The sequence below is a fragment of the Ambystoma mexicanum genome, assembly GCF_040938575.1.
Source record: "Ambystoma mexicanum isolate Mex_15411 chromosome 12 unlocalized genomic scaffold, UKY_AmexF1_1 Mex_chr12_unloc.1, whole genome shotgun sequence".
NCBI classification, from domain to species: Eukaryota; Metazoa; Chordata; class Amphibia; order Caudata; family Ambystomatidae; genus Ambystoma; species Ambystoma mexicanum.
Window position 1 is genome coordinate 3,579,613 of NW_027182322.1, and position 16,238 is coordinate 3,595,850.

Genomic DNA, 16,238 nt, shown 5'->3' on the forward strand with positions numbered 1-16,238 from the left:
AAAAGCGTTCTTAGACACAGTGAGGAGTTTTTGGGGATAATGGGAAAATCATTTCCAACTAAATGACAGGAATTTCTTAGTCCAATCATGAGGTGTGCTATGCTTTTTTATACTGTGGCGGAAAGAGAGAGAGTATAACAGTCATTATAAATAAAGGGCCAAGGAAGTGACAGTTTATGGAAGGAACAATTTGCACATAGTTTTAGAATGTGGTCAGGAGGAGGACAATGTGCTTACACATATGAAACATTAGAAGGTAGACATTATGGAAGCACATATATTTCTTTATTTTTATTGTATTTGGGGAGAGGGGGTTAATATAGCACGTCCAATGTGGAAAAGTGCTTTCCATAGCACTTTGCAGGTGGGCGACATCTAGAGCTGTGCAGTAGCCACCCATGCCCCAGACGTCAAAGAGAACAAGAAGTTACACATGTTGGAAGTGAGGGTGAGACATTGAGGAGATATGATCCCCCTATGAAGCAGAGAAAAGGAGGAGGCGTGAACGTGCATCCATGTATGCAGGTGAGAAGGGAAGGAACATTGGTCATGCATCCCTGCATGAGGGTGAGACAGGGAGGAGATATGATCCCCGTATGAAGCCGAGAGAAGGAGGAGGCGTGAACGTGCATCCATGTATGCGGGCGAGACAGGAAGGAGCATTGGTCATGCATCCCTGCATGAGGGTGAGACAGGGAGGAGATATGATCCCCGTATGAAGCCGAGAGAAGGAGGAGGCATGAACGTGCATCCATGTATGCGGGCGAGACAGGAAGGAGCATTGGTCATGCATCCCTGCATGAGGGTGAGACAGGGAGGAGATATGATCCCCGTATGAAGCCGAGAGAAGGAGGAGGCGTGAACGTGCATCCATGTATGCGGGCGAGACGGGAAGGAGCATTGGTCATGCATCCCTTCCCGAGGGTGAGACAGGGAGGAGATAAAATCCCCGTATGAAGCCGAGAGAACGAGGAGACATGAACGTGCATCCATGTATGCGGGCGAGAAGGGAAGGAGCATTGGTCATGCATCCCTGCATGAGGGTGAGACAGGGAAGAGATAAAATCCCTGTATGAAGCCAAGAGAACGAGGCGGCATGAACATGCATCCTTGTATGCAGGTGTGACATGTAGTCATCATGAACATGCATCCCTTTATAAGGACATAACATGGAGGACGCATGAACATGAATGCCTGAATTTTATGGTGGTGGCCTTCGGGTGATTTGGCGCGTGCAATTGGTGAAGAGCACTTCTCCTGCGCAAAAAAATAAATTTACTATTAGCACCCCGGAGGGAGCCTCTGCACTTCTTATAGGGAGAAAACTCTGCAATGGAAGGGGACAGGGTCAATAACAGCTGTAAACTCTCACAAGACCATCACTGCTCTCACACTTTCCTGCTCTCAGGCTGGCGGGCCATTTTCGGCCCTGGCTGCCGCACCATTGCCAGGTTTGTGTAACTATATTATTTCTAATTGGCTCCACTTTGATGACTTTCATTTGGATTCTGACTTGATTATTGAGATCTTAAATAAGTGACTGGGGATCAGGTGTCCACTTATTCTCCTGGATAACATCACAACCAACCTTTAATTCAAACATGAGTCATGACATCACAGATGGAGTACAGCTTATGATAGAGGTGGAACAACACATTGTAGCAGCCCAAGTAGCTCGCCGTGATCGTATAGTGGTTAGTACTCTGCGTTGTGGCCACAGCAACCTTGGTTGGAATCCGAGTCACGGCATTGCGGTGAGGCAATGTCACCGCAGTTGGGCAGATATTTTACAATTTCCATTAATACATTGGCAATCTCTGTGGAGGACTGAAACAATTCGATATGTCCTGTTACTGTTATGAACCTTTTGTTTCTTTAATGCTCTTTGCACACTTTTTCATCGGGTGACTGTAATGTATTTCAACCAAATCTAATTAAGAGCGCATTATGTGGTGACATTTGCAGTACATGAAACATTATAACACTGCCATTTACGTCAATAACCACTAGCTTGATTAAGACATATGTATTGCAGCGACAGTATTTCCCAGTTACAAATGGGAATAAAAACAACATCCGCGAGGGATTGAACCAACGACATTTAACTGATGTTGCCAATGGAGTGCGTTACAGAGAGCGCAAAGTCCCGCCTTTACAGTCACACGCTGATGATAATACAGATGTTTAAATAAACAGGCATATCTGTGGACTTGTGGTATTTCTACATTGGGACTCATAGTCTAGTCCTAGGCTATTGTAGGCACTGGCGTATCTTCTAGTGGAATGAGAGGCATTCTGTAGTCGCGTGAAAGGACCTTTCAAGTCAATCTGATCTGTATTGTCCTGTGAAAAAAAATGTTCTTAGACACAGTGAGGAGTTTTTGGGGATAATGGGAAAATCATTTCCAACTAAATGACAGGAATTTCTTAGTCCAATCATGAGGTGTGCTAGGCATTTTTATACTGTGGCGGAAAGAGAGAGAGTATAACAGTCATTATAAATAAAGGGCCAAGGAAGTGACAGTTTATGGAAGGAACAATTTGCACATAGTTTTAGAATTTGGTCAGGAGGAGGACAATGTGCTTACACATATGAAACATTAGAAGGTAGACATTATGGAAGCACATATATTTCTTTATTTTTATTGTATTTGGGGAGAGGGGGTTAATATAGCACGTCCAATGTGGAAAAGTGCTTTCCATAGCACCTTGCAGGTGGGCGACATCTAGAGCTGTGCAGTAGCCACCCATGGCCCAGACGTCAAAGAGAACAAGAAGTTACACATGTTGGAAGTGAGGGTGAGGCATTGAGGAGATATGATCCCGGTATGAAGCCGAGAAAAGGAGGAGGCGTGAACGTGCATCCATGTATGCAGGCGAGAAGGGAAGGAGCATTGGTCATGCATCCCTGCATGAGGGTGAGACAGGGAGGAGATATGATCCCCGTATGAAGCCGAGAGAAGGAGGAGGCGTGAACGTGCATCCATGTATGCGGGCGAGACAGGAAGGAGCATTGGTCATGCATCCCTGCATGAGGGTGAGACAGGGAGGAGATATGATCCCCGTATGAAGCCGAGAGAAGGAGGAGGTGTGAACGTGCATCCATGTATGCAGGCGAGAAGGGAAGGAGCATTGGTCATGCATCCCCTCATGAGGGTGAGACAGGGAGGAGATATGATCCCCGTATGAAGCCGAGAGAAGGAGGAGGCGTGAACGTGCATCCATGTATGCGGGCGAGACGGGAAGGAGCATTGGTCATGCATCCCTTCCCGAGGGTGAGACAGGGAGGAGATAAAATCCCCGTATGAAGCCGAGAGAACGAGGAGACATGAACGTGCATCCATGTATGCGGGCGAGAAGGGAAGGAGCATTGGTCATGCATCCCTGCATGAGGGTGAGACAGGGAGGAGATAAAATCCCTGTATGAAGCCAAGAGAACGAGGCGGCATGAACATGCATCCTTGTATGCAGGTGTGACATGGAGTCATCATGAACATGCATCCCTTTATAAGGACATAACATGGAGGACGCATGAACATGAATGCCTGAATTTTATGGTGGTGGCCTTCGGGTGATTTGGCACGTGCAATTGGTGAAGAGCACTTCTCCTGCGCAAAAAAATAAATTTACTATTAGCACCCCGGAGGGAGCCTCTGCACTTCTTATAGGGAGAAAACTCTGCAATGGAAGGGGACAGGTTCAATAACAGCTGTAAACTCTCACAAGACCATCACTGCTCTCACACTTTCCTGCTCTCAGGCTGGCGGGCCATTATCAGCCCTGGCTGCCGCACCATTGCCAGGTTTGTGTAACTATATTATTTCTATTTGGCTCCACTTTGATGACTTTCATTTGGATTCTGACTTGATTATTGAGATCTTAAATAAGTGACTGGGGATCAGGTGTCCACTTATTCTCATGGATAACATCACAACCAACCTTTAATTCAAACATGAGTCATGACATCACAGATGGAGTACAGCTTATGATAGAGGTGGAACGTCACATTGTAGCAGCCCAAGTAGCTCGCCGTGATCGTATAGTGGTTAGTACTCTGCGTTGTGGCCGCAGCAACCTCGGTTCGAATCCGAGTCACGGCATTGCGGTGAGGCAATGTCACGGCAGTTGGGCAGATATTTTAGAATTTCCATTAATACATTGGCAATCTCTGTGGAGGACTGAAACAATTCGATATGTCCTGTTACTGTTATGAACCTTTTGTTTCTTTAATGCTCTTTGCACACTTTTTCATCGGGTGACTGTAATGTATTTCAACCAAATCTAATTAAGAGCGCATTATGTGGTGACATTTGCAGTACATGAAACATTATAACACTGCCATTTACGTCAATAACCACTAGCTTGATTAAGACATATGTATTGCAGCGACAGTATTTCCCAGTTACAAATGGGAATAAAAACAACATCCGCGAGGGATTGAACCAACGACATTTAACTGATGTTGCCAATGGAGCGCGTTACAGAGAGCGCAAAGTCCCGCCTTTACAGTCACACGCTGATGATAATACAGATGTTTAAATAAACAGGCATATCTGTGGACTTGTGGTCTTTCTACATTGGGACTCATAGTCTAGTCCTAGGCTATTGTAGGCACTGGCGTATCTTCTAGTGGAATGAGAGGCATTCTGTAGTCGCGTGAAAGGACCTTTCAAGTCAATCTGATCTGTATTGTCCTGTGAAAAAAAATGTTCTTAGACACAGTGAGGAGTTTTTGGGGATAATGGGAAAATCATTTCCAACTAAATGACAGGAATTTCTTAGTCCAATCATGAGGTGTGCTAGGCATTTTTATACTGTGGCGGAAAGAGAGAGAGTATAACAGTCATTATAAATAAAGGGCCAAGGAAGTGACAGTTTATGGAAGGAACAATTTGCACATAGTTTTAGAATTTGGTCAGGAGGAGGACAATGTGCTTACACATATGAAACATTAGAAGGTAGACATTATGGAAACACATATATTTCTTTATTTTTATTGTATTTGGGGAGAGGGGGTTAATATAGCACGTCCAATGTGGAAAAGTGCTTTCCATAGCACCTTGCAGGTGGGCGACATCTAGAGCTGTGCAGTAGCCACCCATGCCCCAGACGTCAAAGAGAACAAGAAGTTACACATGTTGGAAGTGAGGGTGAGACATTGAGGAGATATGATCCCCGTATGAAGCCGAGAAAAGGAGGAGGCGTGAACGTGCATCCATGTATGCAGGCGAGAAGGGAAGGAGCATTGGTCATGCATCCCTGCATGAGGGTGAGACAGGGAGGAGATATGATCCCCGTATGAAGCCGAGAGAAGGAGGAGGTGTGAACGAACGTGCATCCATGTATGCGGGCGAGACAGGAAGGAGCATTGGTCATGCATCCCTGCATGAGGGTGAGACAGGGAGGAGATATGATCCCCGTATGAAGCCGAGAGAAGGAGGAGGCGTGAACGTGCATCCATGTATGCAGGCGAGAAGGGAAGGAGCATTGGTCATGCATCCCCTCATGAGGGTGAGACAGGGAGGAGATATGATCCCCGTATGAAGCCGAGAGAAGGAGGAGGCGTGAACGTGCATCCATGTATGCGGGCGAGACGGGAAGGAGCATTGGTCATGCATCCCTTCCCGAGGGTGAGACAGGGAGGAGATAAAATCCCCGTATGAAGCCGAGAGAACGAGGAGACATGAACGTGCATCCATGTATGCGGGCGAGAATGGAAGGAGCATTGGTCATGCATCCCTGCATGAGGGTGAGACAGGGAGAAGATAAAATCCCTGTATGAAGCCAAGAGAACGAGGCGGCATGAACATGCATCCTTGTATGCAGGTGTGACATGGAGTCATCATGAACATGCATCCCTTTATAAGGACATAACATGGAGGACGCATGAACATGAATGCCTGAATTTTATGGTGGTGGCCTTCAGGTGATTTGGCACGTGCAATTGGTGAAGAGCACTTCTCCTGCGCAAAAAAATAAATTTACTATTAGCACCCCGGAGGGAGCCTCTGCACTTCTTATAGGGAGAAAACTCTGCAATGGAAGGGGACAGGGTCAATAACAGCTGTAAACTCTCACAAGACCATCACTGCTCTCACACTTTCCTGCTCTCAGGCTGGCGGGCCATTATCGGCCCTGGCTGCCGCACCATTGCCAGGTTTGTGTAACTATATTATTTCTAATTGGCTCCACTTTGATGACTTTCATTTGGATTCTGACTTGATTATTGAGATCTTAAATAAGTGACTGGGGATCAGGTGCCCACTTATTGTCATGGATAACATCACAACCAACCTTTAATTCAAACATGAGTCATGACATCACCGATGGATTACAGTTTATGATAGAGGTGGAACGTCACATTATAGCAGCCCAAGTAGCTCGCCGTGATCGTATAGTGGTTAGTACTCTGCGTTGTGGCCGCAGCAACCTCGGTTCGAATCCGAGTCACGGCATTGCGGTGAGGCAATGTCACGGCAGTTGGGCAGATATTTTAGAATTTCCATTAATACATTGGCAATCTCTGTGGAGGACTGAAACAATTCGATATGTCCTGTTACTGTTATGAACCTTTTGTTTCTTTAATGCTCTTTGCACACTTTTTCATCGGGTGACTGTAATGTATTTCAACCAAATCTAATTAAGAGCGCATTATGTGGTGACATTTGCAGTACATGAAACATTATAACACTGCCATTTACGTCAATAACCACTAGCTTGATTAAGACATATGTATTGCAGCGACAGTATTTCCCAGTTACAAATGGGAATAAAAACAACATCCGCGAGGGATTGAACCAACGACATTTAACTGATGTTGCCAATGGAGCGCGTTACAGAGAGCGCGAGGTCCCGCCTTTACAGTCACACGCTGATGATAATACAGATGTTTAAATAAACAGGCATATCTGTGGACTTGTGGTCTTTCTACATTGGGACTCATAGTCTAGTCCTAGGCTATTGTAGGCACTGGCGTATCTTTTAGTGGAATGAGAGGCATTCTGTAGTCGCGTGAAAGGACCTTTCAAGTCAATCTGATCTGTATTGTCCTGTGAAAAAAAGCGTTCTTAGACACAGTGAGGAGTTTTTGGGGATAATGGGAAAATCATTTCCAACTAAATGACAGGAATTTCTTAGTCCAATCATGAGGTGTGCTAGGCTTTTTTATACTGTGGCGGAAAGAGAGAGAGTATAACAGTCATTATAAATAAAGGGCGAAGGAAGTGACAGTTTATGGAAGGAACAATTTGCACATAGTTTTAGAATGTGGTCAGGAGGAGGACAATGTGCTTACACATATGAAACATTAGAAGGTAGACATTATGGAAGCACATATATTTCTTTATTTTTATTGTATTTGGGGAGAGGGGGTTAATATAGCACGTCCAATGTGGAAAAGTGCTTTCCATAGCACCTTGCAGGTGGGCGACATCTAGATCTGTGCAGTAGCCACCCATGCCCCAGACGTCAAAGAGAACAAGAAGTTACACATGTTGGAAGTGAGGGTGAGACATTGAGGAGATATGATCCCCGTATGAAGCCGAGAGAAGGAGGAGGCGTGAACGTGCATCCATGTATGCAGGCGAGAAGGGAAGGAGCATTGGTCATGCATCCCTGCATGAGGGTGAGACAGGGAGGAGATATGATCCCCGTATGAAGCCGAGAGAAGGAGGAGGCGTGAACGTGCATCCATGTATGCGGGCGAGACAGGAAGGAGCATTGGTCATGCATCCCTGCATGAGGGTGAGACAGGGAGGAGATATGATCCCCGTATGAAGCCGAGAGAAGGAGGAGGCGTGAACGTGCATCCATGTATGCATGCGAGAAGGGAAGGAGCATTGGTCATGCATCCCTGCATGAGGGTGAGACAGGGAGGAGATATGATCCCCGTATGAAGCCGAGAGAAGGAGGAGGCGTGAACGTGCATCCATGTATGCGGGCGAGACAGGAAGGAGCATTGGTCATGCATCCCTGCATGAGGGTGAGACAGGGAGGAGATATGATCCCCGTATGAAGCCGAGAGAAGGAGGAGGCGTGAACGTGCATCCATGTATGCGGGCGAGACGGGAAGGAGCATTGGTCATGCATCCCTTCCTGAGGGTGAGACAGGGAGGAGATAAAATCCCCGTATGAAGCCGAGAGAACGAGGAGACATGAACGTGCATCCATGTATGCGGGCGAGAAGGGAAGGAGCATTGGTCATGCATCCCTGCATGAGGGTGAGACAGGGAGGAGATAAAATCCCTGTATGAAGCCAAGAGAACGAGGCGGCATGAACATGCATCCTTGTATGCAGGTGTGACATGGAGTCATCATGAACATGCATCCCTTTATAAGGACATAACATGGAGGACGCATGAACATGAATGCCTGAATTTTATGGTGGTGGCCTTCGGGTGATTTGGCACGTGCAATTGGTGAAGAGCACTTCTCCTGCGCAAAAAAATAAATGTACTATTAGCACCCCGGAGGGAGCCTCTGCACTTCTTATAGGGAGAAAACTCTGCAATGGAAGGGGACAGGGTCAATAACAGCTGTAAACTCTCACAAGACCATCACTGCTCTCACACTTTCCTGCTCTCAGGCTGGCGGGCCATTATCGGCCCTGGCTGCCGCACCATTGCCAGGTTTGTGTAACTGTATTATTTCTAATTGGCTCCACTTTGATGACTTTCATTTGGATTCTGACTTGATTATTGAGATCTTAAATAAGTGACTGGGGATCAGGTGTCCACTTATTCTCATGGATAACATCACAACCAACCTTTAATTCAAACATGAGTCATGACATCACAGATGGAGTACAGCTTATGATAGAGGTGGAACGTCACATTGTAGCAGCCCAAGTAGCTCGCTGTGATCGTATAGTGGTTAGTACTCTGCGTTGTGGCCGCAGCAACCTCTGTTCGAATCCGAGTCACAGCATTGCGGTGAGGCAATGTCACGGCAGTTGGGCAGATATTTTACAATTTCCATTAATACATTGGCAATCTCTGTGGAGGACTAAAACAATTCGATATGTCCTGTTACTGTTATGAACCTTTTGTTTCTTTAATGCTCTTTGCACACTTTTTCATCGGGTGACTGTAATGTATTTCAACCAAATCTAATTAAGAGCGCATTATGTGGTGACATTTGCAGTACATGAAACATTATAACACTGCCATTTACGTCAATAACCACTAGCTTGATTAAGACATATGTATTGCAGCAACAGTATTTCCCAGTTACAAATGGGAATAAAAACAACATCCGCGAGGGATTGAACCAACGACATTTAACTGATGTTGCCAATAGAGCGCGTTACAGAGAGCGCGAGGTCCCGCCTTTACAGTCACAAGCTCATGATAATACAGATGTTTAAATAAACAGGCATATCTGTGGACTTGTTGTCTTTCTACATTGGGACTCATAGTCTAGTCCTAGGCTATTGTAGGCACTGGCGTATCTTTTAGTGGAATGAGAGGCATTCTGTAGTCGCGTGAAAGGACCTTTCAAGTCAATCTGATCTGTATTGTCCTGTGAAAAAAAGCGTTCTTAGACACAGTGAGGAGTTTTTGGGGATAATGGGAAAATAATTTCCAACTAAATGACAGGAATTTCTTAGTCCAATCATGAGGTGTGCTAGGCGTTTTTATACTGTGGCGGAAAGAGAGAGAGTATAACAGTCATTATAAATAAAGGGCCAAGGAAGTGACAGCTTATGGAAGGAACAATTTGCACATAGTTTTAGAATGTGGTCAGGAGGAGGACAATGTGCTTACACATATGAAACATTAGAAGGTAGACATTATGGAAGCACATATATTTCTTTATTTTTATTGTATTTGGGGAGAGGGGGTTAATATAGCACGTCCAATGTGGAAAAGTGCTTTCCATAGCACCTTGCAGGTGGGCGACATCTAGAGCTGTGCAGTAGCCACCCATGCCCCAGACGTCAAAGAGAACAAGAAGTTACACATGTTGGAAGTGAGGGTGAGACATTGAGGAGATATGATCCCCGTATGAAGCCGAGAGAAGGAGGAGGCGTGAACGTGCATCCATGTATGCAGGGGAGAAGGGAAGGAGCATTGGTCATGCATCCCTGCATGAGGGTGAGACAGGGAGGAGATATGATCCCCGTATGAAGCCGAGAGAAGGAGGAGGCGTGAACGTGCATCCATGTATGCGGGCGAGACAGGAAGGAGCCTTGGTCATGCATCCCTGCATGAGGGTGAGACAGGGAGGAGATATGATCCCCGTATGAAGCCGAGAGAAGGAGGAGGCGTGAACGTGCATCCATGTATGCGGGCGAGACGGGAAGGACCATTGGTCATGCATCCCTTCCTGAGGGTGAGACAGGGAGGAGATAAAATCCCCGTATGAAGCCGAGAGAACGAGGAGACATGAACGTGCATCCATGTATGCGGGCGAGAAGGGAAGGAGCATTGGTCATGCATCCCTGCATGAGGGTGAGACAGGGGAGGAGATAAAATCCCTGTATGAAGCCAAGAGAACGAGGCGGCATGAACATGCATCCTTGTATGCAGGTGCGACATGGAGTCATCATGAACATGCATCCCTTTATAAGGACATAACATGGAGGACGCATGAACATGAATGCCTGAATTTTATGGTGGTGGCCTTCGGGTGATTTGGCACGTGCAATTGGTGAAGAGCACTTCTCCTGCGCAAAAAAATAAATGTACTATTAGCACCCCGGAGGGAGCCTCTGCACTTCTTATAGGGAGAAAACTCTGCAATGGAAGGGGACAGGGTCAATAACAGCTGTAAACTCTCACAAGACCATCACTGCTCTCACACTTTCCTGCTCTCAGGCTGGCGGGCCATTATCGGCCCTGGCTGCCGCACGATTGCCAGGTTTGTGTAACTATATTATTTCTAATTGGCTCCACTTTGATGACTTTCATTTGGATTCTGACTTGATTATTGAGATCTTAAATAAGTGACTGGGGATCAGGTGTCCACTTATTCTCATGGATAACATCACAACCAACCTTTAATTCAAACATGAGTCATGACATCACAGATGGAGTACAGCTTATGATAGAGGTGGACGTCACATTGTAGCAGCCCAAGTAGTTCGTCGTGATCGTATAGTGGTTAGTACTCTGCGTTGTGGCCGCAGCAACCTCGGTTCGAATCCGAGTCACGGCATTGCGGTGAGGCAATGTCACCGCAGTTGGGCAGATATTTTACAATTTCCATTAATACATTGGCAATCTCTGTGGAGGACTGAAACAATTCGATATGTCCTGTTACTGTTATGAACCTTTTGTTTCTTTAATGCTCTTTGCACACTTTTTCATCGGGTGACTGTAATGTATTTCAACCAAATCTAATTAAGAGCGCATTATGTGGTGACATTTGCAGTACATGAAACATTATAACACTGCCATTTACGTCAATAACCACTAGCTTGATTAAGACATATGTATTGCAGCGACAGTATTTCCCAGTTACAAATGGGAATAAAAACAACATCCGCGAGGGATTGAACCAACGACATTTAACTGATGTTGCCAATGGAGCGCGTTACAGAGAGCGCAAGGTCCCGCCTTTACAGTCACACGCTGATGATAATACAGATGTTTAAATAAACAGGCATATCTGTGGACTTGTGGTCTTTCTACATTGGGACTCATAGTCTAGTCCTAGGCTATTGTAGGCACTGGCGTATCTTTTAGTGGAATGAGAGGCATTCTGTAGTCGCGTGAAAGGACCTTTCAAGTCAATCTGATCTGTATTGTCCTGTGAAAAAAAGCGTTCTTAGACACAGTGAGGAGTTTTTGGGGATAATGGGAAAATCATTTACAACTAAATGACAGGAATTTCTTAGTCCAATCATGAGGTGTGCTAGGCTTTTTTGTACTGTGGCGGAAAGAGAGAGAGTATAACAGTCATTATAAATAAAGGGCCAAGGAAGTGACAGTTTATGGAAGGAACAATTTGCACATAGTTTTAGAATGTGGTCAGGAGGAGGACAATGTGCTTACACATATGAAACATTAGAAGGTAGACATTATGGAAGCACATATATTTCTTTATTTTTATTGTATTTGGGGAGAGGGGGTTAATATAGCACGTCCAAAGTGGAAAAGTGCTTTTCATAGCACCTTGCAGGAGGGCGACATCTAGAGCTGTGCAGTAGCCACCCATGCCCCAGACGTCAAAGAGAACAAGAAGTTACACATGTTGGAAGTGAGGGCGAGACATTGAGGAGATATGATCCCTGTATGAAGCCGAGAGAAGGAGGAGGCGTGAACGTGCATCCATGTATGCAGGCGAGAAGGGAAGGAGCATTGGTCATGCATCCCTGCATGACGGTGAGACAGGGAGGAGATATGATCCCCGTATGAAGCCGAGAGAAGGAGGAGGCGTGAACGTGCATCCCTGTATGCGGGCGAGACAGGAAGGAGCATTGGTCATGCATCCCTGCATGAGGGTGAGACAGGGAGGAGATATGATCCCCGTATGAAGCCGAGAGAAGGAGGAGGCGTGAACGTGCATCCATGTATGCAGGCGAGAAGGGAAGGAGCATTGGTCATGCATCCCTGCATGAGGGTGAGACAGGGAGGAGATATGATCCCCGTATGAAGCCGAGAGAAGGAGGAGGCGTGAACGTGCATCCATGTATGCGGGCGAGACGGGAAGGAGCATTGATCATGCATCCCTTCCTGAGGGTGAGACAGGGAGGAGATAAAATCCCTGTATGAAGCCGAGAGAACGAGGAGACATGAACGTGCATCCATATATGCGGGCGAGAAGTGAAGGAGCATTGGTCATGCATCCCTGCATGAGGGTGAGACAGGGAGGAGATAAAATCCCTGTATGAAGCCAAGAGAATGAGGCGGCATGAACATGCATCCTTGTATGCAGGTGTGACATGGAGTCATCATGAACATGCATCCCTTTATAAGGACATAACATGGAGGACCATGAACATGAATGCCTGAATTTTATGGTGGTGGCCTTCGGGTGATTTGGCACGTGCAATTGGTGAAGAGCACTTCTCCTGCGCAAAAAAATAAATTTACTATTAGCACCCCGGAGGGAGCCTCTGCACTTCTTATAGGGAGAAAACTCTGCAATGGAAGGGGACAGGGTCAATAACAGCTGTAAACTCTCACAAGACCATCACTGCTCTCACACTTTCCTGCTCTCAGGCTTGCGGGCCATTATCGGCCCTGGCTGCCGCATGATTGCCAGGTTTGTGTAACTATATTATTTCTAATTGGCTCCACTTTGATGACTTTCATTTGGATTCTGACTTGATTATTGAGATCTTAAATAAGTGACTGGGGATCAGGTGTCCACTTATTCTCCTGGATAACATCACAACCAACCTTTAATTCAAACATGAGTCATGACATCACAGATGGAGTACAGCTTATGATAGAGGTGGAACGACACATTGTAGCAGCCCAAGTAGCTCGCCGTGATCGTATAGTGGTTAGTACTCTGCGTTGTGGCCGCAGCAACCTCGGTTCGAATCCGAGTCACGGCATTGCGGTGAGGCAATGTCACGGCAGTTGGGCAGATATTTTAGAATTTCCATTAATACATTGGCAATCTCTGTGGAGGACTGAAACAATTCGATATGTCCTGTTACTGTTATGAACCTTTTGTTTCTTTAATGCTCTTTGCACACTTTTTCATCGGGTGACTGTAATGTATTTCAACCAAATCTAATTAAGAGCGCATTATGTGGTGACATTTGCAGTACATGAAACATTATAACACTGCCATTTACGTCAATAACCACTAGCTTGATTAAGACATATGTATTGCAGCGACAGTATTTCCCAGTTACAAATGGGAATAAAAACAACATCCGCGAGGGATTGAACCAACGACATTTAACTGATGTTGCCAATGGAGCGCGTTACAGAGAGCGCGAGGTCCCGCCTTTACAGTCACACGCTGATGATAATACAGATGTGTAAATAAACAGGCATATCTGTGGACTTGTGGTCTTTCTACATTGGGACTCATAGTCTAGTCCTAGGCTATTGTAGGCACTGGCGTATCTTTTAGTGGAATGAGAGGCATTCTGTAGTCGCGTGAAAGGACCTTTCAAGTCAATCTGATCTGTATTGTCCTGTGAAAAAAAGCGTTCTTAGACACAGTGAGGAGTTTTTGGGGATAATGGGAAAATCATTTCCAACTAAATGACAGGAATTTCTTAGTCCAATCATGAGGTGTGCTAGGCTTTTTTATACTGTGGCGGAAAGAGAGAGAGTATAACAGTCATTATAAATAAAGGGCCAAGGAAGTGACAGTTTATGGAAGGAACAATTTGCACATAGTTTTAGAATGTGGTCAGGAGGAGGACAATGTGCTTACACATATGAAACATTAGAAGGTAGACATTATGGAAGCACATATATTTCTTTATTTTTATTGTATTTGGGGAGAGGGGGTTAATATAGCACGTCCAATGTGGAAAAGTGCTTTCCATAGCACCTTGCAGGTGGGCGACATCTAGAGCTGTGCAGTAGCCACCCATGCCCCAGACGTCAAAGAGAACAAGAAGTTACACATGTTGGAAGTGAGGGTGAGACATTGAGGAGATATGATCCCCGTATGAAGCCGAGAAAAGGAGGAGGCGTGAACGTGCATCCATGTATGCAGGCGAGAAGGGAAGGAGCATTGGTCATGCATCCCTGCATGAGGGTGAGACAGGGAGGAGATATGATCCCCATATGAAGCCGAGAGAAGGAGGAGGCGTGAACGTGCATCCATGTATGCAGGCGAGAAGGGAAGGAGCATTGGTCATGCATCCCTGCATGAGGGTGAGACAGGGAGGAGATATGATCCCCGTATGAAGCCGAGAGAAGGAGGAGGCGTGAACGTGCATCCATGTATGCGGGCGAGACGGGAAGGAGCATTGATCATGCATCCCTTCCTGAGGGTGAGACAGGGAGGAGATAAAATCCCTGTATGAAGCCGAGAGAACGAGGAGACATGAACGTGCATCCATGTATGCGGGCGAGAAGGGAAGGAGCATTGGTCATGCATCCCTGCATGAGGGTGAGACAGGGAGGAGATAAAATCCCTGTATGAAGCCAAGAGAATGAGGCGGCATGAACATGCATCCTTGTATGCAGGTGTGACATGGAGTCATCATGAACATGCATCCCTTTATAAGGACATAACATGGAGGACGCATGAACATGAATGCCTGAATTTTATGGTGGTGGCCTTCGGGTGATTTGGCACGTGCAATTGGTGAAGAGCACTTCTCCTGCGCAAAAAAATAAATTTACTATTAGCACCCCGGAGGGAGCCTCTGCACTTCTTATAGGGAGAAAACTCTGCAATGGAAGGGGACAGGGTCAATAACAGCTGTAAACTCTCACAAGACCATCACTGCTCTCACACTTTCCTGCTCTCAGGCTGGCGGGCCATTATCGGCCCTGGCTGCCGCACCATTGCCAGGTTTGTGTAACTATATTATTTCTAATTGGCTCCACTTTGATGACTTTCATTTGGATTCTGACTTGATTATTGAGATCTTAAATAAGTGACTGGGGATCAGGTGTCCACTTATTCTCCTGGATAACATCACAACCAACCTTTAATTCAAACATGAGTCATGACATCACAGATGGAGTACAGCTTATGATAGAGGTGGAATGACACATTGCAGCAGCCCAAGTAGCTCGCCGTGATCGTATAGTGGTTAGTACTCTGCGTTGTGGCCGCAGCAACCTCGGTTCGAATCCGAGTCACGGCAGTTGGGCAGATATTTTAGAATTTCCATTAATACATTGGCAATCTCTGTGGAGGACTGAAAATATTCGATATGTCCTGTTACTGTTATGAACCTTTTGTTTCTTTAATGCTCTTTGCACACTTTTTCATCGGGTGACTGTAATGTATTTCAACCAAATCTAATTAAGAGCGCATTATGTGGTGACATTTGCAGTACATGAAACATTATAACACTGCCATTTACGTCAATAACCACTAGCTTGATTAAGAAATATGTATTGCAGCGACAGTATTTCCCAGTTACAAATGGGAATAAAAACAACATCCGCGAGGGATTGAACCAACGACATTTAACTGATGTTGCCAATGGAGCGCGTTACAGAGAGCGCGAGGTCCCGCCTTTACAGTCACACGCTGATGATAATACAGATGTTTAAATAAACAGGCATATCTGTGGACTTGTGGTCTTTCTACATTGGGACTCATAGTCTAGTCCTAGGCTATTGTAGGCACTGGCGTAT

General features: G+C 45.8%; 4 non-coding genes across 4 annotated transcripts; all 4 read left to right on the top strand.

The window, feature by feature from the left end:
* Positions 1 to 4,028: 4,028 nt before the first annotated feature.
* On the top strand, positions 4,029 to 4,100 carry TRNAH-GUG (transfer RNA histidin (anticodon GUG)). Its single transcript has one exon. It is a non-coding gene; the product is annotated as a tRNA-His (tRNA).
* A 2,283-nt stretch (positions 4,101 to 6,383) lies between these two features.
* On the top strand, positions 6,384 to 6,455 carry TRNAH-GUG (transfer RNA histidin (anticodon GUG)). Its single transcript has one exon. It is a non-coding gene; the product is annotated as a tRNA-His (tRNA).
* A 6,980-nt stretch (positions 6,456 to 13,435) lies between these two features.
* TRNAH-GUG (transfer RNA histidin (anticodon GUG)) lies at positions 13,436 to 13,507 on the top strand. Its single transcript has one exon. It is a non-coding gene; the product is annotated as a tRNA-His (tRNA).
* A 2,160-nt stretch (positions 13,508 to 15,667) lies between these two features.
* Positions 15,668 to 15,739, top strand: TRNAH-GUG (transfer RNA histidin (anticodon GUG)). Its single transcript has one exon. It is a non-coding gene; the product is annotated as a tRNA-His (tRNA).
* The last annotated feature ends 499 nt before the right edge of the window (positions 15,740 to 16,238 follow it).